Here is a 23,887-nt window from a genome sequence, read left to right on the forward strand (position 1 = left end):
GATGAAGATGAGGTGCCTCAGTGGCTTAGTTGGTTATGCAACTTCATTTGGCTCAGGTCATGATTGCAGGAGTCTGCTTCTCCCTCTGACCTTCCCCCTTCTCATGCTCCCCCCCCTCTCATTCTTTTTCAAAAAAATAAATGAAATCTAAAAGAAAAAAAAGAAGTCGGTATTATTATTCTGTTTTAAAGGAAAAAGTTCTGAGGCATAGAGTTTAGTGCTTTGCTCAATACTGGATAGCCATAGCATGCTAGTAAATAACAAAGTAGATTTGAATTCATACCTGTGTGACTACAAAGCCCAGACTTTTATCCCCCAAAAAGGTTCTGATTGCTGCCAGCTTTGTTAAAACTTATGTTAAAAATTTTACAATTTTAAAATAAAGGCTTAAAACAAATGATTTGCTCATTTATCCATTCACTCATTTAACACATGTATTGGGACCCAATTATTTGCTAGGCACTGTTCCTGATGATTCTGAAGATATAGACAAAGAAACAAAATCAATGCCCATTTATAACTTGCATTCTAGTGATAAAGGTTATGAACAAATAAATACAAAATACACTAATGTCAGATAATGAAAGTTATTGGCGTGTTATGGTAGAACTTGAAGACCTAAGAATTTGGTAGAAGAAACAAGGCATGAATATATAAGTAGTTAAATGGTTAAAAGTGTCAAGCAACTTAAATAAAATAAGAGCTAAAGCAAGGCATTAAAGATTAATTTCTATTAAGTGTTGTAGAAAACAAGTGACGGAAGTGTAGAAGGGAGAAGGTTGTTCTGGACCGCAGTGTTTGGGGAAGATTTTGGAGAGAAGACTGAAGAGTAGACAGGATTTGGCTGGTTGGAGGAAGGGCAGTAAAAACAGGTTAATTGTCTCAATGAGACAACTGAAAGTTCATTTTTCTGCTGATAGCTGCTAAACGTGACAGATTTAAAGAGTGTGAGTTTGGCCCTCATGGCTCTTAACACTAAAGCCAAAGCCCTGTTCAAGTTCATCAACCTGACCTCAAAAACATGAACAGAGTACCTAGAGGTTCATGCATCAATTTCTGAACCTCGACAGATGGACCTGCTTTTAAAAAAATGCAAACAAAACACCGCATTTACCATGCCCTGTAGAGTATGAAAACCTAGCTGACATTCTCATTTACTCATCATCCGTCTCCTTTAATATGTCATCCATCATTTGCTCCCATTTCCCTTAAGAGCTTGTGAAAAGTTGGAGTGCAAATGGCCGAGCAGTCAAGCGCCTGCCATTATTTCTCTGATGGGAATTCGGGGGGGGGGGGGCAGTCAGGTTCTTTAGACAATGGCTGATGCACAACAGGGTCTCGAGGCAGGCTGAATTAGGAACGGGATTTTGAACGAGTGGGGCACTCCTCTGTTGGGTCGGGCATTGAAAGGATTGTTGGAAGTAGGACACAGTTCTGTATCTGTCCAGGGATCAGTGTATTTGGAAATAAGGTGTTGCCAAGCAACCATTCAAAAAAGGAACCTCTTTATCCACGCTGCCTGGAATTTGAGCAGATGTCCAGAAAAACGGGGCCAGATCCTTTCCAAGGATTCCCTTGGAATCCTAAAAAGGTAAACTCCAATTAATCCTGTAGGCCAGTGTGGCTGAAACATATGTAGGGGAAGCGAGAGAGTGTGTTTCTAAATAACTTGGAAAGGAAATGGTGGACGACTTTTTTTTTTTTTTTTCTTAAATATTGACAGAAAAATTGATTAAAGAACAATGCATATATTTTCAAGAAAGCAACCAACAAGATATCCTTATTTAACTGTTATTTAACTTCAGCAATGCCTTAGCAATGCCTGACACAGGGACACATTTAGAGCAAGGGGTGTCAAATTTAATTTCCAGGGCTCAATAATTGCCCGTGGAGCCTTGTAACCCGAAGACTCAATTGCCTTCTGAGTGGGCTGTTTTTCCACTTGCACTTTTTTTTGAGGACCCTTTTTGGGGCTGAGAATGGTGGTATGGGATTGACGTAAAGATAAAATTCACAAAAGTGTGTGAGATGTGCCCTTCAGTTATTTACAAATACTTGAGCTGATCTCATTAGAGATAGTGTGTTCTAAAATGTGAAATTTCTTGTAATTAAATATTCCAATGACCAAATGAAGAAACAAAATTAATTCAATCTGTTTATGTTAAATGCTGTGTTTAATATAAGTCACTGTGTCATGGGGGATATGAATAAAGACATTATATACCTCCTTTGAGAAAAGCCAATGTTACTAATGTCCAAAACAGAGTCTAAGAGAAGAAGTAAAAAAAAAAAAAAAAAAAAAGTTTAATATAAAACCTTAGTGGTTGTGATTATGCATATAGATTGGTTTCAAAAATTCTACTGATGTTCATGTTGTCAAATCAGATTTTCTATGGATGGAGATTTTCTGATGTTCATGTTGTCAAATCAGATTTTCTATAGGTTTCTATAAGAGATTAGATTCTAAGTCAGAGGAAAAATGAAAATGGTAAAATCTCATTTTGCCTCTGGTTGTGCACCCTGTTACCTTCTCTTAGTATCACCATTGCTGCTTGCCGTGTCCAGCAATATAAGCTGGTTTGTGTTCAGGGGCCTTACTCAGCTCTGCCCTTGAACCTGGGCACGAGGAGGGACCTGTCCTGAAGCAGGTATTTTAGACCACCTCCCTAAAAATCACAGAGTTAAAAAAAAAAAAAGGCAAATAAAGATATTAAAAATGCATAGCTGCTTCTGTCCCTTGGGATCCAAAGCACAGTGCTGGTCCAGCACGGTCCATAACCATGGTTGGCCGCATTATTTGTGGGGCCAAGAGCAACGTAAAAATGTCCCTATTTCCAAAAGCAGGAAGAAAGGCTATGAAAGATGTATATGAAGATATTCTTTCCTTTTTCCACCAGTCTCCCTCTCTGTCCTGACTTGCAGTGGTGTTTTCGACTTACTCTTTAACATTGTCTCAAGCAAGGAAATTTAAAATTTTAAATTATTAGCATGCATCTCATAGTTCATCTTTATATTGTGCAAGGCCAAGTTGGCAATGTAAACATCGGAGCATTGAGCTCGTATGCAGAATTACTGCAATTACCCAATCTGCATTTCGTGGCTCAGCCCCTGGAGCTGGCCAGGAAAGCCAAAACAAGCCAGATTCAGAGAGGTCAGAAGAAGCAAGAGAAGATTCCATCCCCCATCCTTCATGCCCCGGGCTTGGAGCCAGCTGAGGGAGCACTGGGTATGGAGATACCGATTGGGGTTGTGCAGGGAAGAGAGGAAATGTTCCACAAGGAAGTCTTGTTTCCCAGCAGTGCTGAGTGTCCACAGAATCCACAGTATTCTTCCCTTCCTGCCCCCAAGTGATGGTTCTGAAGACGTTTCAGAAGTAGCGTGGTATTTGCAACAATGGGGCACAGTAGCTGAGAAACATGTTCACATTACTAAGCATTCCTTTTGATCTTAAATTTGTAAACCATGGACCTAGGTGTAATGTGTATCAAATGAGATTTCCATTCTATTATTCTTAGTACACAGACAGCTAGATAGCACTGAATGCTAGACATGCAAGTAGACTTTTTATTTAAGAAATTAATGAGTCCAAATTATACAAAAGAAAGACACTGATGCTGATTCAATGTTTTGCCCTCAACAAAATGTCTCTGTTCCATAAATGACTTTGTAAAAAGTGAACTATATAAACAAATTTATATAAAAAAAGAAATTAATGATTTAGTTAATTGTTCAAACCTTTTCAGGTTTACTTAAATATTTTGGTTCAGATTTTAGATAAACATGAATTGTAACTTATATTTTGCCTTTTAATTGCCATGGATGACTTTTAATATAATAGGAGGACAACTTTTAAAACACATACACATCAATAACTTTAACTTTTCTTACATTTATTTATACTTGTAGATACTTGGTATATACTTATATTTTACTTAGTGCTAGAATAATATATATGACAACAAACGTTTTTTGAAAATCTTGTTTGTAACAATATAATTAGTGATTTCACTGAAACAAAGAAAAGAATAGTACACTTTTATGGGATAAATACATAATACTTTATGTATTGTGTATGTCTTTGCTTTATTACTCATCCAGACATCACCAGCCCATAAACAGGATACCCTTATGTGCATAATAATAATTAAGTTCTATTGTCTTTGATGTTTTGCCAACTTTCAGTCATAAAAACCATAGCTTTATTCACATTTATTTTTTAGCTTTTGTCAGTATGAAGGTATAATTTGCAAGGTTCAGAGCATAGAATTTTTGTGCTTAACTCTTTCTTAACTTCACTTGTAACCTTCAAGTGTTAGACATATGGTTTACAGGCCTCCATTTGTAGTCTTGCCCTCAATCTCAAATGTTGGGTGAAAGGCCTATTGTTGTATGAAAATTTGTCTCTTGCTCTATAAATATCCCACTCATTGTAGGGTGTTGGCCTTTGTGAATGAAATCAAGTGAGGAATTGAAGATTCACCTGTTTCCCTTCTCAGGCTCCTCTGGATATGGACTCTGAGCTTGAGCAGTTAGTAAAATTACTTGTACTTCCTTACTTGATGACTTTTCTTTTGGGCCAAACACATACAGGTGAATATCATAAATTAAATGTAAGCATAATGCTATTTCATTGTCATTCAAATGCTGACTTGAGTAAATCGTTCATAAATGATTAATACATTGTTTAATTAAATCTGACATGTTATGGTTTTGCTATCGTTTTATGATTGGAGGGTTTGCCTTCATTCATGTAGTCATTCATTCAACACAACTTTGTTGTTGGGCATAGAAGACATGAATATAAATAAGATATTCCATTTTTACTCTGGAAAACTGCTAGTATAGATACTAAGGGGACTTTGCTACAAAATAACTAGTCATACCTTGTAATAAATTGCTAGCTTCACAGAAAATAAGAGGAAACTTCACCATATCTTTTCCACTATCAAGAACTGTTAAGAATCTGAGAGTTTACCCTCCTTCCAGCTAACGAGTTACCTGTCACAGTTTCCTGGATCCTGATAGAAAATACGAGATACCTGGATCAGAGATAGTAGACATTACTACTTGCCACACAACAGGCAGCACGAGTTTCTTGTCTTCCTAAGTTCCCTGTCCTGAAAACCTAATAGGGTGGTGGAGAAGCCCAGGTGGATGCTCAGTATATGGAATGGGTTTCTACCATAGCTGAGGAAAGCTCAGATTAGGAAAAACCAATCTTTTAAAAGGGCTATTAGCAAACTTGCTCAACTTTTGCCCTGGAGGGAGAAGTTATGTCTATTATTCTGGATACATCTGCTCTCTGCCCTAGATGAAGATAGCATCTATATCTTCCAAGGCTGTTTGCTCTACAAAAATCCTCAAAAAAATGATTCAGAACAAACCTGCTTCTACTCAGGGAATGCAAAGAAATGAGAAAGACTCATGGATAAACTTCTCCTAACACCCTCCAAATATAACTTAATAAAGAAAGCAAAAAAAAAACAAAAACAACAACAACAAAAAAACCAGTTAAAGGTGGACAGTGAGTAGTAAGCAAATGTCAAGTGGACTTACTTTGGGGGCAAATGCCAGTATTGAAATATTAAGCTTGGGCCAGCAGAAGGGTGGGAGGGTTGAAGCACTAAACGTTTTGGACTCTAAAGGAAGTGACATGGCACCAGGTCAGTAACATCCACTGGTTCCTAGCACAAGCAAATGGTTCTGAACAAGAACAACAAAATGTTCTGAAAACAAAATCGTTCTCTGAGTAAGTGCTCTTTATTACCATATAATAAGACCAAATAAATAGCACACAGTTCAGAATCACCAACACATGAGGAAATAAGCCACCATGAGTAAGAATGATTAGAAACAACAAACAATGTATTTAGACCCAAAGCAATTCAGATAGTGAAGATTTCAGATGCAGAATATAAAATAATTTTGTTTAACTTGCTTAAGGAAATAAAATTTGGACTCACAAAAATTAGTATGAAATAAAAGATTATAATAAAATTATTAGACAAATCCAAATGAGAATCAAATATGACTTTTAGAAATGAAAAGTATTGGCACAGGAGAATTTATGGCTGATTTACATGGCAGATTAGGTCAATGTAAGAGAAAATTAAGTGAATCAGAGAAGAGATATAAAAAGAATTATGTAGAATTAAACTCAGGGAGATGTAGAGAGGGAAGTATAAGAAAAATTAAGAGATATGGAAAACAGAATGAAAAAATTGAACATAAATCTAATCAGAGTCCCAGAAGGAGGTAATAAAAGAGAGACGATTTTAAAGAGACAATGATTTTTTTCTGCCCTGATAAAAGCATTAATTTACATATAAAATAATCACAATTTATAGCAAATGATAAATACAAAGATATTCATAAGACATACATTGTGGTAAAATGCAGAATGCCCAAGATGAGAAGATCTCAAAGCAGCAAGAGAGAAATATCAGTTTGTGTACAACAGAACGACGGATTATAGGATCTGTCTGCATAATAATGTAGAATTAAGAATATTGTGTAATAATATCTCTAAAAGTGCTGACACAAAATAATCTTCGACCTAGAATTCTGTACCCAGAAAAACTCTTTGAATGATACCAGTTGGCCTAATCTGTCAGTTTGCTGTGATCAGATACACGTCTTGAGTTATGCTTTGAATACATCACATTCATAAGCTTATGTTTTATATCTTCAATAAGACTCTGAGTTTCTAAGACTGGGAAGTATCATACATTTTTTATATCAGTAATTAGCATATTTCTTATTGGAGGAAGTCAATGGAAGACTGAATGAGTCAATGATGAACTAATTTGTGTAGCTACTGCGATTATCTCTAGACACCAGGGACTATGAGTCTTTATCTTAGGTAAATCACCATGAGATGTTCATGTTAGGTTTTGGAACCACTAGACTTAAAGTGTAGTTTGAGGATACCTAGATGTATTTGCATTCAGGATCTTCAATGTGATAATACAGTCTGTATGTCAACAGGACATAGAAAATACTGTTCTTCTTGGAGCTTACATTCTAGTGGAGGTAGGGAGATGAAAAATAAATACCTAAGCAAGGTTGTCCCAGCTAGTTTAAATTCAGTGAAGGAAAAAAATCAGAGTAATTTTGCTCTTTTCAAGTAACAGAATGTGACTGATCTTTAGTAAAGAAAGGGAAGAGTGTGAGGGGAGATTTAGGTGAGAAAAACAGAGCCAGATCCTGTAGGACCTCAGAGACCTTGGAAAGGAGTTTGTGTTTCATTTTAAATACAAGGGGATACCACTGGAGGGCTCTGAACTGGGGTTGTTCATGTTTTAAGAAGTCTTTCTTATTGTCTCATGAAAATGTATCTCCTTGTGGTGGAACAAGAGTGTCAGAAAGGGCAGCATTTTGAAAGTCTTCTAGACAAGAGATGACCTTGGGCTCAGGTGGCGGCATCCAGACTGGCTGGCTGGATGCCAGGTTTTGAAACCAGTTGTTGGGTTAGAAACCCAGTGTGACACTCTTTAGAACACATATGACTTCAAAGTTTCCAAACCTGTCACCCAGCTCTGGTAGGACTATGGCAGCACAGTCCTCATCCCCTCACTCATGTGGGTCAGTCACTTTGACCTTTATCAGTGCCTAGAATCCACCGAACTTGTTCCTTTGGACCATATACTCTCCTTTTGCTCTCTTCACTGCCTTCTTGTCCTTCAGATCTCAACATAAATATCACCTCAGAGATCTTCCCTAACTACCCGTGATAATTACATAGTCCTTTCCTGCTCTTGTCTATTCCTTCTTATCCTTTTTGTTAATCATCATAATTGGATTTAACCATTTATTTGTCTGTCTCTCTCACTAGGATATAAGCTTCTTGACAGGGACTATGTCTTCCTTGTTCCTAGTTATGGTCCCAGCACTCAAGGTTACTCAATAAATAGGAGTAGCCAGCACTTTGCAACACTGAGGAAAGACAAAGACTATCCTAAGTGCTTTACATATATTAACTCCTTCAATCTTCCCAACAAGGTTAAGAGGTTGAATCTATTATAAGTCACCTATTGTGGCTGAGGGAATTACAAAGAGTTGACGGGAGTTGCCCAAGTTCCCCAAGCTAGTGAAGGTGTGAATCTGGACTGTGGATCCAGACCGCCTCTCCCCTGAGTCTGTGTTCTTGACTGTTAGTTAACATTATTCTGCCTTTAAGAGCCTTTAAGATAATGGATAAACCAATAACAATGAGAACAATAAAGTCCTCCCTTTAGCTCTCAACAATGGTTTCATTTTTTTTTTTGCTTGAATAAATAAATGAATGTCATTATGATAACAAAATCTTAACAGTTATTATGTCTTTATTTAGTGACTCAGTGGAGAAAATGCCATTTTCCAGCTTCTCTTGCCTGACACTGTTTCTTTTCTCACTCCTCAAGAAATTGGAGGAGGTGTAGGAATGATCTTACTCCCACTGCTTCTCACCCCTAGATTTCCATGGACTGAGATATTTCACATTTTAGTGACTTCTGCTACTTGGAAGCTGCCAGCCTCACTGTCAAATAGGGCTCTTAAGAACTTTGACTATATTTTTAAACAATTAATAAAAAGCAACCTTTAAAAATATTTCTATTCCAATGTTCTCCATAGCCTGTTGGTTACAGACTCATTTACAGGCATAGCCATGACTGGGTGAATCTAAGCCAGGTTTTCCCCATGTCTGTGCCTCTTGCACCCAGCACAGTGCTTGGTGCACAGCGGGAACTCAATACCTATTTGTTCAGTGAATAATACACACAGCATATGAAACCTATTAGATGATTTTGGCCATATGGCTCATTTGGTGAAATCATGTGAAATGCATCCAACTGAGCATCTGCTACCTGCTTAGGCCCCGGTTGGTAGAGAAACAACAGCACTGAGGACTTAATGGCAGTTGGGGTTCATGGCATGAGTTTCTTTGCTATCCTCCTGCCAGTCTATCAACACCATGTTTCCTCACTGACTCCTTGGTCACCCACCTTTGCTCACTCCATGGCTGATTTCCTGCTCAGCTCCTCCAGCTTGACTCATGGTGTGACCTACTTTCTAGGATCTGCGTCTTTCTTCTGGTTCCCAGACTCTGACAGGCATTCTCTTTCCTGACACTGAGCTTCCATGGACAGATATCTGGAAACAATCCCATCTGGGCATGGCTTGGGAGGTCTTACCCTATACCCTGCCTCCATTCCCCAGCCACTTGCCCCCCACCCTGAACTATATATACACTGCCAGTACTGATAAGTCTTGTCTTGGGTTAAAGTTAGATCTATGTTCTTGAACTGCCGAATCCATCTTTCGTTCTTAGAACATCTTCAGATGTAGGAACTTTTTAATTTCTCTTTTGAGAGCATCGATTCTCTCTTTCTTTTCTTATCTCTAGTTTGCTTGGAAATCTTGATTGTTTCATATGTATATTCAGCCAGTGTGTGGACAAACACCAATCCTCCCTGCTCCTTGAACCCTCAAGTGTAACATGCTTTGTCTGCGTTACGGGTGGTACATACAGTTGGGCACAAAATTGTGATAATCACGGCAGCCTCTGCTAATACTTCTGGGTCACCATCCTTGTGTTCCTGCACGACAAGATAAGGGCAACAAGTACAACTTTCTATACATCAACGAAGTCCTTTAATTTTGCCAGCAGTCACATTCCGGACTATGATATTGTTTCTGCTTGTATTTCCATTCTTTGTTCTGCCAACTCTGCAATATCTTTTTTTTTTTTTTTCTTCAAAAAGAAAATATTCCCAGTATGGTGGGTCCAGCTGTATACAGTTTGGAAATGTTCACCTTGAGTGCATTCAGCATCCGAATCAAAGTCAATGGCATTTTCTACGGAGGAAAAGTCTGCTCTTCATTCTGGATTATCTCCTCTTTGTTCCAAATTTCCCCTCCCCAAACTCAGCATGCCCCCAAGACAGCTCCAAATGCCATCAGCTCCTTTAGTGGATCGTTTTTCTCAAAGATAATGAAACTTGATACCAACTTCCATGAAATATAATTAGTAGGTTGCTCTACAGAAAAAAATGAATTCCATGGAGGTACTTGAAAAGAGAGCAGTAATTTTGGATCCTCCATTACTATTACTACCATTATTATTATCACTAATGCTAGAATTACAACTATTACTACCCCTGCCACCATGACTACTATTATTTGGCCACATCACACTTTAAGGTAGATTCTGGCCTTTATTTTTCTGAAATATCTAGCTGAACGAGGCAGTGTTTTGAAACCCTCTTTTGAGTTAATTCAGAAGCCATCATTTTCTCCTGAGGTTGGAAAATCATTTGGAAGACGGCCATTTCATTAGCATTGCAAGGTTGGAAGAGATCTGAAAAGTTTACCTCATACAACTACCATCCTTTGTTCTGGTCTCTTCTCTAACGTTCCTGCCAAGAGGGTGGCCTGGCCTCTGATGGAACTGTTCTCTGAAACATCAGGAGGACCCATCTTTGATCTTCTGTTACCTCATTCCTGGAGCAATTGTTTATTAATTGTGGTGGAATAGTTACACACTCCAAGGGGGGTGAAGGTAAGAATTGTGAGACAGGCCAGCCGAGTCCATTTGCTATCCTGGGAAGCTGTTCAACACAGATAACACTCATGTTAATAGGGACCTTTTTGAATTTGATTCTTATTTACATGAGCCAGTAAGAATATCGATTGTTCTCCTATTGTAAGTTAACAGTTTTGCATACTTGAGAAGCAATGAGCCTAAACAAAAAGGAATTTTCTTCCAGTGGTTTGTGTTAGAGCCAATAGGAGCTGCGGTGCATACCATGTGCAGAAAGGATTTCCTGGATTTCAGAGCAAGTCTCCTTGTTGCTTGTTGGATTGGCCTGAGCCCGTCTTGTCCTAGTTCTAACCCTTAACTAACGTTAACCATTAGGCAAGGTATGATTTCTTTTCTTCCTTAAGCAACAGCTCAGGCTTAGTTCATGCCATTACAAATAACTTTGCTTTATTGTACTAATTACTAAAAGGAATCGATAGCTTTCTCATATTTTCTTGTTTCTCATCTAATTAACTTGTTAAAACTAACTTCACCTATAACAGGATGTAGTCATTTTAGGAATAATATCTTGCATTTACAAAACATAGCTTGACAGGAAACCAATCCTTCTCCTCTCTTGCTGTTTTCTATCTCACTGCTCAGAATTATAAAGGGGTACCATTCAGAAGTAGGAAGGCTCATTAACGAACAGCCTCTGAATCTAACTTTAGGAAGTATGAGTCTGGGAACTCTTAGCCAGTCCTGTCAGAGGGACTCCCGTGATCCCTGATCGGGACCACAGAACCCTCATGCTTCACAGAACGTTAGGCAATGGGTGTGAACAGCAGTTTCATGACTCATGCAAGGGTGAGCTGGAATGGGGTGATCCAGTAGGCAGGAAAGAACTTTTAAAGAGAAGCTAGACTAAAGCCAAATGACTACTAGGGCTTATAGTGCTGCTGGGAAACTCAGTTGTCTGTTGTACCCCCTCTTAAAAAAACAAAACAAAACAAAACAAAACACGCTTGTTTGTTAAAAAGGCCCCAGGCATGGAGTTGAGGTACAGGATGGGACACATCTGGAAGAGATAATTACAGAGCTTGCAATTAGTAAGTACAGTATTAATACACATAGAGCAGATTCGTCTATTTGTCATACTCTCTCTGAGAGTTCTAACTTTGAGACTGATGTGTTAAGTTTTCAGTTGGGAAAACTTATAAAGATTCAACTATTTGTTGGAGTTAAGTTCTCACTGGGGGGGGTGGGGGGTGGAATGTAGCTACTGTGGAAATGATTTGATTCAGTCAGACCTATAAGTTTCTAAGCCCTCTTAAAGGTGATTTCCTTAGACACAGAATGGTCTATGAGTGTATGCTTTGACACCATAGCACTGTAATGTGAGTAATGAAAATTTAATTGTATTTCAAATAGTATTACTATTCACTGTGAGTGAAGTAATTTCAGTTCAAAAATGTTACCAAATGAGTGACAAGACACTGATGATTTTTTCTAGAAGATGGAAAGAAACATGGAACTCAGAAGTTATATACATATATGTGTATATGTATAAATTCCAGAAATTAATATATATAGAAATTTATATAATTGTATATAAATGTATATATATATTTACATATATAAATGTATATATATATTTACATATATACACAATTATATACATTTATATGAATTTCAGAAAAACATACATCTGTGTTTATCTATGTAGGTCAACCTTGAGATCTCATTCTAGCTATGCTTTATTCAGAGTTGACTGCCTGAGCTTGAAGGGTTTAAGGAGAGGTAAGAAGGGGGCATTTCTATGAAAAAAAGACAGTTCTCATGTTTTTTCAGTCTGAGTGGAATTCAAAAGTATCAGACTTTTCACAAACAGCCTTCTTCTCAAAAGTTCGTTGGCTAAGTTTTGATACCCCAAGAGGCTGTGGAAAGTATCTGACCTTCTGGGCACATACCATACTGTCCAAAACTTTTTGGGCTGACCCATCATCACAGCTAAGGGTCTCAACCAAATGGACGGCACCTTGAGCAAACAAGACAGCTACTCTCTAAAGACAGGCAGCCTTATACTTGAGTTCCTGTAAGAAATGGTCAATTCAAAAATGTTTTCTTTTAACTGAGTTAAAAATAGTATAGACTGAAATAGCTCATCCTATGAAACACTTAAGAGTAAAATGTGTGTTTTACTTTTTTTTCCCTTGCCTTAAAAATGTGTCGCATTAGGACGAACCAGGCCACTGCAGCCCGGATGGAATGTGAACCATGCCACCAGGCAGCAAATTGGAGGGGAACATGCCTTTCGTCTTAATTATAGGCTGGACAAGGGAATGCACTGTAGGCTCTGCTCTGTATGAACAGGGAGAAAACTTTCCCAGGGTATTTTTCTTTTGCATTTCTGACTCTTATTGGATTGGAAGCTTGTCCATGTGACCCAGCAGGGTCCATTTTTCCATAATAAGGCTAAAAATATGCCAGAAATGTTTTCTTTAGCACGGTCTGTGAGTGTCAAACATGAAAGTGACAGAACTCTCTTTCCTGCTGACTCTATTTCACCTTTTCCTGGAGAAAGTTCCACTGAGATCCCACCATTCTCTTCCGATGTTATTTTTCTGGTAGGCTCCATAAACTGAAGTGTGACCCAAAATGGAATAATTGCAGAAATTTATTCCGTGTCCCTGTAAAACACAGATTTTGTTCTTTCTTTATAGTTGGGTTTCTAATGACTCACCTTCAGTACATCATAGCCCTTGAAATGTTTTTCTTGTAAGAGGAATATATTGTCACTGACTCATTCATACTCTTCACCAGGGTCTGTTATGAAATGAGTTGCATCTAGAATTGCATTTAGAATTAGAGGGAGTCCAGGACTGTAACAGATTATAAAGGAATGATGCGGTGAATAAGAACATGTACTTGTGAGAAGAATCAGGTTGAACCAAGTCATACCCATCTCACCTTTGGTATGCTTCATTTCCAAATCTTTATTTCTTCCTCTGCAAACTAAGTATATAAAGTTGTTGCAAGGGTTGAATGCAACAATGTATCTGATGTATTTAACATACTACTGAGGTTATTTTGAGGAGAAAAGCTGTTACCTTGATCTTACTTCTAATCAATTACATCAACTAGCCATAAATCAGATTGGATTAGATTAGATTAGCTAGATTCTATAATTCTGTGGGTAAAAAATACTCTTGCTGTGATTAGAAATGTTGTCCCAGCCTTCTGATTTCTAGTTACTACTGTCATTCAAGCTATTTCATTCAGGGGTTCTCAAGTGGAGGCAAATTTGCTCCCCCAGCAGACATTTGTTTTTGGCAGTCATACTTTCATCGCAGTGGCCCTACCAGCATTCAGTGAGTAGAAGCCACAGATCTTACTAAACCTTCCATTAGACACAGGAAAGCCCCTCTTACAGCAAGAACTTATCTGGACCCAAACGTCAATAGTGGAGAGAGATTAATAAAACCTGGTTTAGAGTAAAAGCTTTAGGGTCTGTTGTCTGGTCTGGAGTACGACCATAGGAGGCAGGAAAGAAATGAATCTATTAAATTTCTCTCCATGCCCCATTTATTCCAGAAACAGTTTTGAGTGCCTGCTATGTTCAGAGCTGCATTACTGGTGTCTGAGATAGAGTCTCAGTCTCTGAAGCCAGAAGCCAGTGTGTTCCAAGAGTGGCCATGATGCTGGAGACTGGGTAAGGGGCAGATTGAGGAATTAGCTAAACCCTCCTGATGGTAAGTGCATGCATTTAATACTGGAGATTAAATATAAATTAGAAGCAGATTGAGATGGTTTAGTATCATTCCTAAGACTAAAGGAGAATTTTCCAAACGAAATTCATCTCTGCTGCGAGTTGATATTTTTACTGATATAGGAGGCTTTTACTAGCTTGCAGCCTGTCTACAGAGTAGTTGCTTCTTCTCCCAGTCCAGAGGTTGCCAGATGCCAGGGATGGAGAATGCCAGATGCAGGGCTTACAAAAATGATATTCATTTAAAAGAAGTTGAAAGTTTGTTTTTATTGAGCTCAAAAATTGAAAGTTAAAAGTTTCTTTTTAATTCAAGAAAAGTATTTTGTTTTAGCCTCACATTTTTTAAAATCTCTCAAGCTCTCTTTTCAAGAAGGGTTATCTGCCTCTGTCCACCTTCAAAGACACTGGTTTTAATTTAGAGATCTAAATTTATAAGTAATCACATACATTAACCAATAATGATTTATAGTGTGCATTTCCGCCCAACATGTATGTAATAAACGTCTTCAGGGTTATTCAACTGCTTGCTCACTTCCCGTGCTCTAGGTGTGTTTGTCGTAATTCGCTTGTGATGGTTTCCTTCGGATGTTCCCATGATTTACAGGTCATTGAATTTAACCATAGCCAACTAAGTTGGTTCCGTAATCAGAGGAATGAATGAGTCCCAGCTCCCACCACTTGAAGTCTATGTTTATGGTTCATGGCAAACTGAAAGTTCTCAGCGACGTATTATTCTTTTCTTGGCACTGAGAAATTATTTTGCTTGTGTTGGCCTGTTCCTTTCAGATGAAATTTTTATCAGTACTAAAATTGTTGATGTTGTAATTGATTGATGACTGATTGATTGAAGCTAGAAAAAACTTGCGAAATCTTAGTGTAAAAATGTCTACAAAAAGCTACACTCTCTTTTATTTTATTTATTTATTTTTAAGATTTTATTTACTTATTTGACAGAGAGAGAGAGAGAGAGAGATCACAAGTAGGCAGAGAGGCAGGCAGAGAGAGAGGAGAAAGCAGGCTCCCTGCTGAGCAGAGAGCTTGAAGCGGGGCTCGATCCCAGGACCCTGAGATCATGACCTGAGCTTGAGCTGAAGGCAGAGGCTTAATCCACTGAGCTACCCAGGCGCCCCTACACTTTTTTTTAAATTGGGAAATTAGCTTAAGACCATGCAGAGCAAATAAAGAATGTGAGTGGAAAGGACATTGTAAAGGGGATCTTTGGATTCTGGCTTTATTCCCAGTCCTGAGCTAGGTAAGTTTACTTAGTCCTTCTAAGGGTCCAGTGACTCATTTAGGAAAATGGATAGATTGAGCTTCCCCATCCCCTTTCAATGCTGTGATCTACAATTCTGTCTAAAAAACTCCTCATTCCAAGCAAGCTACATCACATAGAAAGAAATCTATTATTTAGAGTACCAGTAGGCACTTGATTCAATAGTAAATTGTTTCTTAGCAAGAAGGACTCTATGAATATGTATCATCATCATAGTTATGTTTTGGAAAGCCACCTCCAATGGCTCCTTCCGTATGTATTGATAGTCTTTTCATCATGTGAGTTCACTGCTCTGATCATAGTTGGTCAGATGAGGCTGGAGAAGCATCTGATACAAAGGTAGAAATGTACATTTGGCCAATGACTCCCAAAATACCTTCATATATCTCTTCCATACTGTAAAGTAAAGGGTTGAGCTGATTATTCTTGAAAAGTCCAGTTGGAGGGCAAGTCAGCAGATAGTAGAGAGGCATGGAAACCAAGAACCAGAGGAAATCACAGAAAAAAAACAATAAATAGAAGAGATGAGATATCAGAAGCCCTTGAAAGCAGAATCCATGGAACAATAAAATCCCGAGAGCACATTTGGTCTAAGTAAGCAGAAACCTTGAGAATCTAGTACCGGATGTTTAGCCCACGAGTGACATATTCAGAGAAAAGACCCCCTTGGAAATGTAAAATAAAAAAAACTTTCGTAGTTTGTGAAATCGTCACCTCTTTATGCTCATTACGTGTCTATGAAGAAGTTTGGTCCAGTGCCTCTGTTGGTGCCTGTACACTGTACTTGGACTTTCGCTCTGACCTTGAGTTGAGTGAAATTTGGACTATGTTAGTTAAAATGTAGTTGCATTGTCTCTGGCTGTATATACTAGAATCTTGATATCCCATATTGTTTCTCCTTCCCCCAACCCTCCCATCCACTTCCTTTTTCATCATAATGGTGTCTTTTTGACTCAATCATCCCTCTTTAAATTCCTGCTAACACACTGGCATGGTGCACCCCACACAGTAAGTACGCAACAAATATTTGCTAAGGTAGTGATGAGGCGACAAGTAGAATTAGTGTTTCAAACACCCACGCTTTAGTGAAAGCACTTTATGAAATGTTTAAGGTATTTCCTAGATATTGGGGAAAAAACTGAAAAAAAAAAACCCCAAAAAAATGTATATGGGATGGACATACGAAACATTCCCTGAAATATCCTGGCTCTACTTACTCAAAGTCACTGCTGGGTCAGGCTTACCAGAGGTCCACGCTTAGAGAATGCAGCTTTGAAGGATCTCTGCATAAGGATGTAATTTCAAGTTACTAATAACTCAGGAACACTTGATCTCTTTCCTTATTCTTGCCCCTATGAGTCATTTTCTTGGTAGTTTACCTTGAGCTCTTCCTATTTATACACAGCAGACTGGCTGGCATGGAAAATTGTGTGCATCTGTCTTTCATACTGAAATATGTATCTATAAGTAGTTTTCTCTCCCTTTCCTTTTCATTTTCTCATTTGCTTATTTCTCCCATCCCATGGTTTCTGCCTAAAACCAGGGAAGTCTCTTCCAAAGTGAGTTAGTTTTAAATCGTGAAGAGGGGGTCTCTACCTTTGACTGAATTCATTATAGAGGAACGGAAACACCGAAAGACCCACTGCATTGTTTCCCAAAGAATTGTCCAGAAGAATTTCCACTTCTCAGAGCCTCATTTGTTTTCTAAATCCCCGAAGAGAGATTTGACTCAGCAAAAATGAGTTTTGAGCCTTCTTCAGCAGCAGCAACAGCAGCTGAGCTGTGGATCTTGGCTCTAAGACTGGCCTAGTTATTCAGCAGATACTGTCCCAGCCAAGCCCTGAAATAGCTTTTAGCCACTGCCACAAATGCTGCCTACCAACTGTTGCCTAGGTGAGGAGAGCCTTGGCCATAAATCCTGGCACCCTCCTCTTCCCCAGATCTGCCTGATTCATTTGTTCACACCACACCTTCAGAGTGGAAGGTATGATTGCCTGCCTTCTTACTTGCTTATTCTTTCCTTTTCTCTCTCTCTCTTTTGACCTGGCAAGTGATCCAGCCAAAAATGGAATTAGAGAAGGCTCTCGTACCCATGGATCATCAACAGATGAAACACGAAAAACGACTGTGGCTTATTTAAAACTGTCTTTGTGTTCTTTAAAATTTCTTTCACTCTTCCCCCCTCCCCCCCAAGAGCATCTTGAGCTTTGGAACAGAAGTTGACTTTTTGTGGGTTCGACTTAAAGATGTGTCTTTCCTGAGTCTAGGTAGATGCAGGAAAGGTAATTGGTTAAGAAATGGTGTGACACAAAACTCAGAAATCATTGAAAGATATTGGTAGGCGTGACTATATAAAAATAAAAATGTTTCGCACACCCCTCACAAAAGAAGAAAAAAAAAGTTAGAAATCACTACAGTGAAGTTGGTAGACAAACTTAATAGGGAAAAATGCTTGAAACTCCTGTCACAGGCAAAGGGCTGAATTTCTTTAACATATAAAAATATCTTGCAAATATCAAGAAAAGGATCAATAACTCAGTGAAAAAAAATGTAAGATGTGTGAATAGAAACTACAAGGAAATGAAATTAAAATGGCTTTTAAATATATGAAAAGTTACTCTGGAAACCATTTTTTACTTATTATATGAGGCAAGACCCATGTTTGAGTCTTGCTGCTAAGATTGTGGATGACTGGGGCACCTGGATAGCTCAGTCGGTTAAGCATCTGTCTTGGGTTCAGGTTCTGACTCCAGGGTCTTGGGATTGAACCCACATCACGCTCTCTGCTCAGCAGGAAGCCTGCTTCTCCCTCTCCCATTCCCCCTGCTTGTGTTCCCTCTCTCGCTATCTCTCTCTCTCCATTAAATAAATAAACAAAATCTTCAAAAAAAAAAAAAAAAAAGATTGTGGATGACCAGCCATTCCTATACCATGCTGACAAGAATATGAATGGTTAAAACGTCTAAGGAATCAATTTGGCAAAATGTATCAAAACTCTAGGTGCACACATCTTCTGACCCAGCAATTCTACTTCTAAAAAACTATCCTAGATGTATCCTCACCCTTGTGTGTAAAATGGCATATATATAGTTATTTCTTGAGGCAGGGCTTATTATAACAAAAGATTTTAGATAACCACATGGAATACTATTACGATTAAAAATGACCAAGGAATCTCTTTGTGTACTGAAATAGAAAGCTCTGCAAGACATGCTACTAATTGGAAAAAACTGAGGTACATAATACTATGTATGGTATATTTCCACCTATAGAAAAAGTAGGAAAAATTATAGACTGATACAGAGTACCTATTTGCTTATATTTGCACAAGATATCTCAAGGCAGGAAATACAAAAATTCTCATACAAAGGCAATAACATGGCCAGGGTGTTAAAAATGTTTATGCAAGGTGAATGTCTCTCCCAATTAAAAAAAAAAAAAACTAATGAAAAATTATAAGGATCAAATACAAAAGAGTGGAGGCAATAAGGAGATTATAGCTTGTGTCACTAGGAACAATTACTGCCAATTTTTCCCAATCTATTTCATCTTAGTTTGGGTTGTGATAATATAATGCCATAGACTGGGAAGTTTAAAGAACATTTGTTTCTCAAGTTCTTGAGGCTGAAAGTCCAAGATCCAGTGTCCGGTGAGCACGTGCCTCCTGATTTGCAGATGTGTTCTTGTTGTGTCCTCTTGTGGCAGAAAATGGGAAGGGGGAGAGAGACAGAGGAGGAAGGGAGAAAAAGCAAAAGAGAGAGCAAGAGAGAGAGAGAGAAAGCTCTCTCCAGTCTCTTCTAATAAGGTCACTAATCTTATTCATGAAGACTACACCCTCATGACTTAATTCCCATCACAGTGGGGGCTAAGATTTCAACGTTAAGAATTTTGAGGGAGGCAGACATGTAGTCTCTAGCACCCTTACACATGCCATCTTTGATATTTTGCTTTTCAAACTTTGCCCTTTTCTTGTCTCCAATTCTCATCAATTTTCCAAATACATTTCTGCTCTTAATTTCCTTGTCCTATAATTACGTATTTATTATTCTATTGATCTATAGATGCATACATTAGCTTGAACAACATTAAACCCTATTTGTAGATTTTATTTAAACAGACAGGAGACTGAATGAGATTTTAAACCTGGAGCCTTATTCTGAGAGTCAGTGGAGACAGGAGTATGGTTTTGACTTATGTAGTAGAATTGAACATGAACAAAAGATTTAATCCATCTGATTCCTTACTGCCTGAGGATATTTCCTTATAAGGGACTGGGCTGAAGCCAGGTATGCTAACCAGATCCAAACAGACTGAGAAAACTTTTCAATTCATGTCTTATTTTACTGCAGTTTGTGAAGAACTACCACTGAGTAATAGTAGAAGACTTATGGATGGCCAATGAATTCCCTGTCACCATGACCAGGAAAACTCCAGCAACTAAGAACAATTTACTAGCAATGTGGTCTTGTTCAAATCACCAAATCTCTCAGAATCCCAGCATCTTCACTTATACAATGGGAATGTTTTTGAGAGACCAAATAAATTATACACAAAGATGGCAGCAACACCCACTGGTTGCCAGTCTCCAAGATGTCCTCAATATCTTCCTCTCCTGGTATTTATATCCTTGTGCGCTCCTGCCACCTTGTATCAGTGTTCGCCCATCACAGATGACAGAAGTGGTGGTATGTCATTTCTGAGGTTAGGTTATAAAAGTGCTGTCTTTGTCATGCTCACTCTCTCTTCTTGTCTGTCTCTTCCTATCTTTCTGTTCCTTTCTCTCTCTCTTTAGGGGGAGTCAGCTGCCATGTTGAGAACAACTTTTGGAGAGGCTCATGTGGTGAGACTGAAGCCATCCACCAGTGTCACAAGAGTGAGCTTGGAAGCAGGCACACAGATGAGTGTAGCCCAAGTCATACCTTTGAACTCAACCCTTATGAAGGTATCTTGAACCAGAACTGTCTGGTTATACTTCTTCCAAATCCCTGATCCTCAGAGACTTTGTGACTTCATAAATGTTACTTTAAATCGCAAAGCTTTAGGGTAATTTGTTAGGCTGCAAAAGATAACTAATACAACCGTAGAGCAATGACAATAATAACTAATTGATCAGGTCCCATTTATTCTTCACAGGAAGAACTTCATGATGTTGTTAAAGTCTACTTGGGTACAATGAACCCAATGGAATAATTGTCCTTCTGACTCACCATTTAGCTACCCGAGGCTGCATTATGTACTGACTCCAACACCGGTCCCTTATGCTATGGTGTCTTGATTAACTGTCACTTTTAGCACCCAATACACAAGTCTCACTGACAGCACTCAGAAGACCAAGGCCCCTGATGGGAATAGAAATTCTGTTCACGTTTGTTGCTGCTGATACTGAACCACTGTACCAGATTTGCGGCCTTGCTTCTGATTCAAGGTGGTTTTCATGAATTATCTTGTTTTAACCTGCAACAACAGTTCCTAGAACATACACAAGGACTAGGTAAGTGGAGGGCACTAAAAACTCTCACCATTCATGCTTTAGTCCTAAACTACTTCATCCAACAACCTGATTCTTTGCTTTTGGGGGCTTTTTTCCCCTTACCTTTTGGGTCCTTGACTTGTCTCTCCTCCTTAACTCTGATTTTCTGTCCTTTTGGTCACCTTCGATAAATACCCTAGTCTATTTTACTTGGCCCTGGGATCTTTCTGGGTGCTGCCTCCAATGGTAGAGATTTGACTATATTTACCTTGGCACTATAAGCTGCACTCATAGGAATTCTAGATTTGTTGACTGTTCTTACCTTGAAAGTGTTGCCTCTGAGTATCTGGTCTGGACAACAACCCGGCTCTGCCTTTTGACTCTTGCATATGACCCACGTCGGATTGTTCACCCATCATGAGTCTGGCCCTGGGGTGCTCCTGCTCCTTTCTCCATCCCCAGATTTCCCGGTTTCACCCTGCTGTTTGTTGCAGAGTTCCTTGTCAGCCATGCTCTCGGGCCCTAAATAGAGACTGCAGTGGTCCTCAACTGTGGTTTGCACAAAATCACTTGGAGAGGTTGAAATTTATTCAGATGGCCAGGTCCTACTGCAGACCAATTAAAGTAGAATATATGGGTACAGGTCTCAGGCATGAATATTAAAAGCTTCCCAGGGGTGCCTGGGTGGCTCAGTGGGTTAAGCCTCTGCCTTTGACTCAGGTCTTGGTCTCAGAGTCCTGGGACTGAGCCCAGAGCTCTTTGCTCAGCAGGGAGCCTGCTTTCTCCTCTCTCTGCCTGCCTCTCTGCCTATTTGTGATCTCTGTCTGTCAAATAAATAAATAAAATCTTTAAAAAAGTAAATACAATAAAAAATAAAACCTTCCCAGTTGATTTTCATGAGTAGCTGGATTTCCAAGCAATAATCTGCAGCTAGGGATGAGTAAGTTCAAATACTACACTCACTAAAGGCAAGGCATTTTGGAGCCAGATTCACCCTCGGGTGGCCAATGTGTGACCTCTAACTAGAGGTGAGCTGACAGTCTTTCTGGGAAGCCAGGGCTTTGTTTGTGTGCTCCCACATGATGCTCCAGATGGGTACAGGAAACGGAGCACAGAATTCAGAAGCAATGAGCTAGTGCATGCGCTCCCAGAGAGGTCCTGCTCCAAGGGGACATCTGATAACCTGCGGGTAGTTCTAAGTTCATGGTGAACAAACCATTGCTGGAAGATGGCATCGTGCACATCTGTTGTTTAGAAAAAACCATTGCAGAGTTTTTGACTTGGCACTAGGAATCCCAAACCATGGCTAATGGCATTTTCCTCTGAAAAATTCTGTTTGTGCACATGGAGATTCAAGAAAGAATGAGCGTAAGAGCCAATAGAAAGAAAGAATGAGAGGCTTTCTTTTTGGGGGTAGAATGAAAGTATTGGTGTCTCCAAATATGGTTTTTAAATGAACACGTGAATGGGCATATCCTATAGAAGTTGTTAACAAAATAAAGGTAACACTGAGGTTGTGGATTTGATCTTCAAACCAACTGTTCAGTTAGAGTGAACAGTACGATTCTCAAGCTGAATAAGAGATTCGTCTAATTGTTTCCAAATTAATCTTAATAATGACGACACCTTTAGGGGTGCTAATACGCACAGCAAATGTTTTCTAAATTCTTAAAACATCCTGAAAGAACAGTGTTAAGATGTTTAAATATAGCCATTACCACTGCTCTGCTGAGGAACTGGTGGACAAGATATTGAGAACTTTTAAAAAATTTTATGTCTGCCCATAAGCTAGATTCATGAGGATGGACTCAACTCCACCCATGGTCTTGATAAAGAAAATTCATGTATTGAATATAGAGTGAATATATCGAATGTATATGAATACCAATAAAAGAAAATTCAAGATTTGAAATCAGGAGTTCCTAAACATTTCTTAGTGTTCCAGGCTCATTCCATTTGGAGGTCCAGGTTAGCGGGGGTGAGAGCTTCTTGTGGGGGCATACAAAATCTGTCGATCCCTAAGAAGTATGGCCCATGGAGGAACACAGACCTTCTTTTGGATCCTGGTTTCGCCACACAGAGGTTATGTGACTCCAGGCAGTCACTTAACATCTCACACTGAATCTCCAACAGGATCAGAAGACCTGCTTTCCCGGGCGACACCTGTGATCAGATATTGTTAATGCAAAGCAGACAGATGATACTGATTGAGTGCTCATGCTGAACACTCAGTTAAGTGCTATGGGCAAGAATGAGAGCATAGGGCACAGCCTCTGTCTTCTAGCAGCTGACAAGATATTTAGGGGGATAAAATACAAATAATCAAAGGCAGTGAATTAAAAATACAAGGTACCCATGTTAGGTTACAAAATGATATAATCATTAGATGCTATTAAAGTTATACAAGTTTGGGTGAAGACTTCTGTCTTTCAGTCTCATGGATCTTAGGTAGCATATGCCATAGTTTTCCTTTAATTAAAAAGGTCTGTAAACCCTCAGCCTTATCTATATGTAAAAATATATGATTTAATTTCATCTTCAAAATAAACATTATGAAATATTTTATTGATAAGATGTAAGCTAAAAAATTTACCTTAACTAGGAGGTGTATACTTACTGTACATAATGAAAGACTCTGAATATGAATCAACTAAATGTTATTTGTAGCATGGATGGGATAATAACTGTATCTGAATATTTAAGATATTAGGTTTGGGATATGTTAACTGTCATTATCAATCTGAGGCCCACGGGTATCTAAAGGCCAAGTGAACAGAGAAAGTTCATTATCATATGGTTTCACTTATTTGTGGAACATAAGAAATAGCATGGAGGACATTAGGAGAATGAAAGGAAAAGTGAATTGGGGGAAAT

General features: G+C 38.7%; 1 long non-coding RNA gene across 1 annotated transcript in view; it reads left to right on the plus strand.

Annotated features, from left to right (window-relative positions):
• LOC309849918 overlaps window positions 1-23,887 on the plus strand; it is an 86,583-nt gene that overhangs the window by 10,163 nt on the left and 52,533 nt on the right. Inside the window, exon 2 of the long non-coding RNA XR_014303990.1 lies at window positions 20,336-20,485. This is a non-coding gene — a long non-coding RNA (uncharacterized lncRNA). The remainder of the gene's footprint in view (window positions 1-20,335; window positions 20,486-23,887) is intronic.

The sequence above is a fragment of the Mustela nivalis genome (genome assembly GCF_964662115.1).
Source record: "Mustela nivalis genome assembly, chromosome: 16".
Lineage (NCBI taxonomy): Eukaryota > Metazoa > Chordata > Mammalia > Carnivora > Mustelidae > Mustela > Mustela nivalis.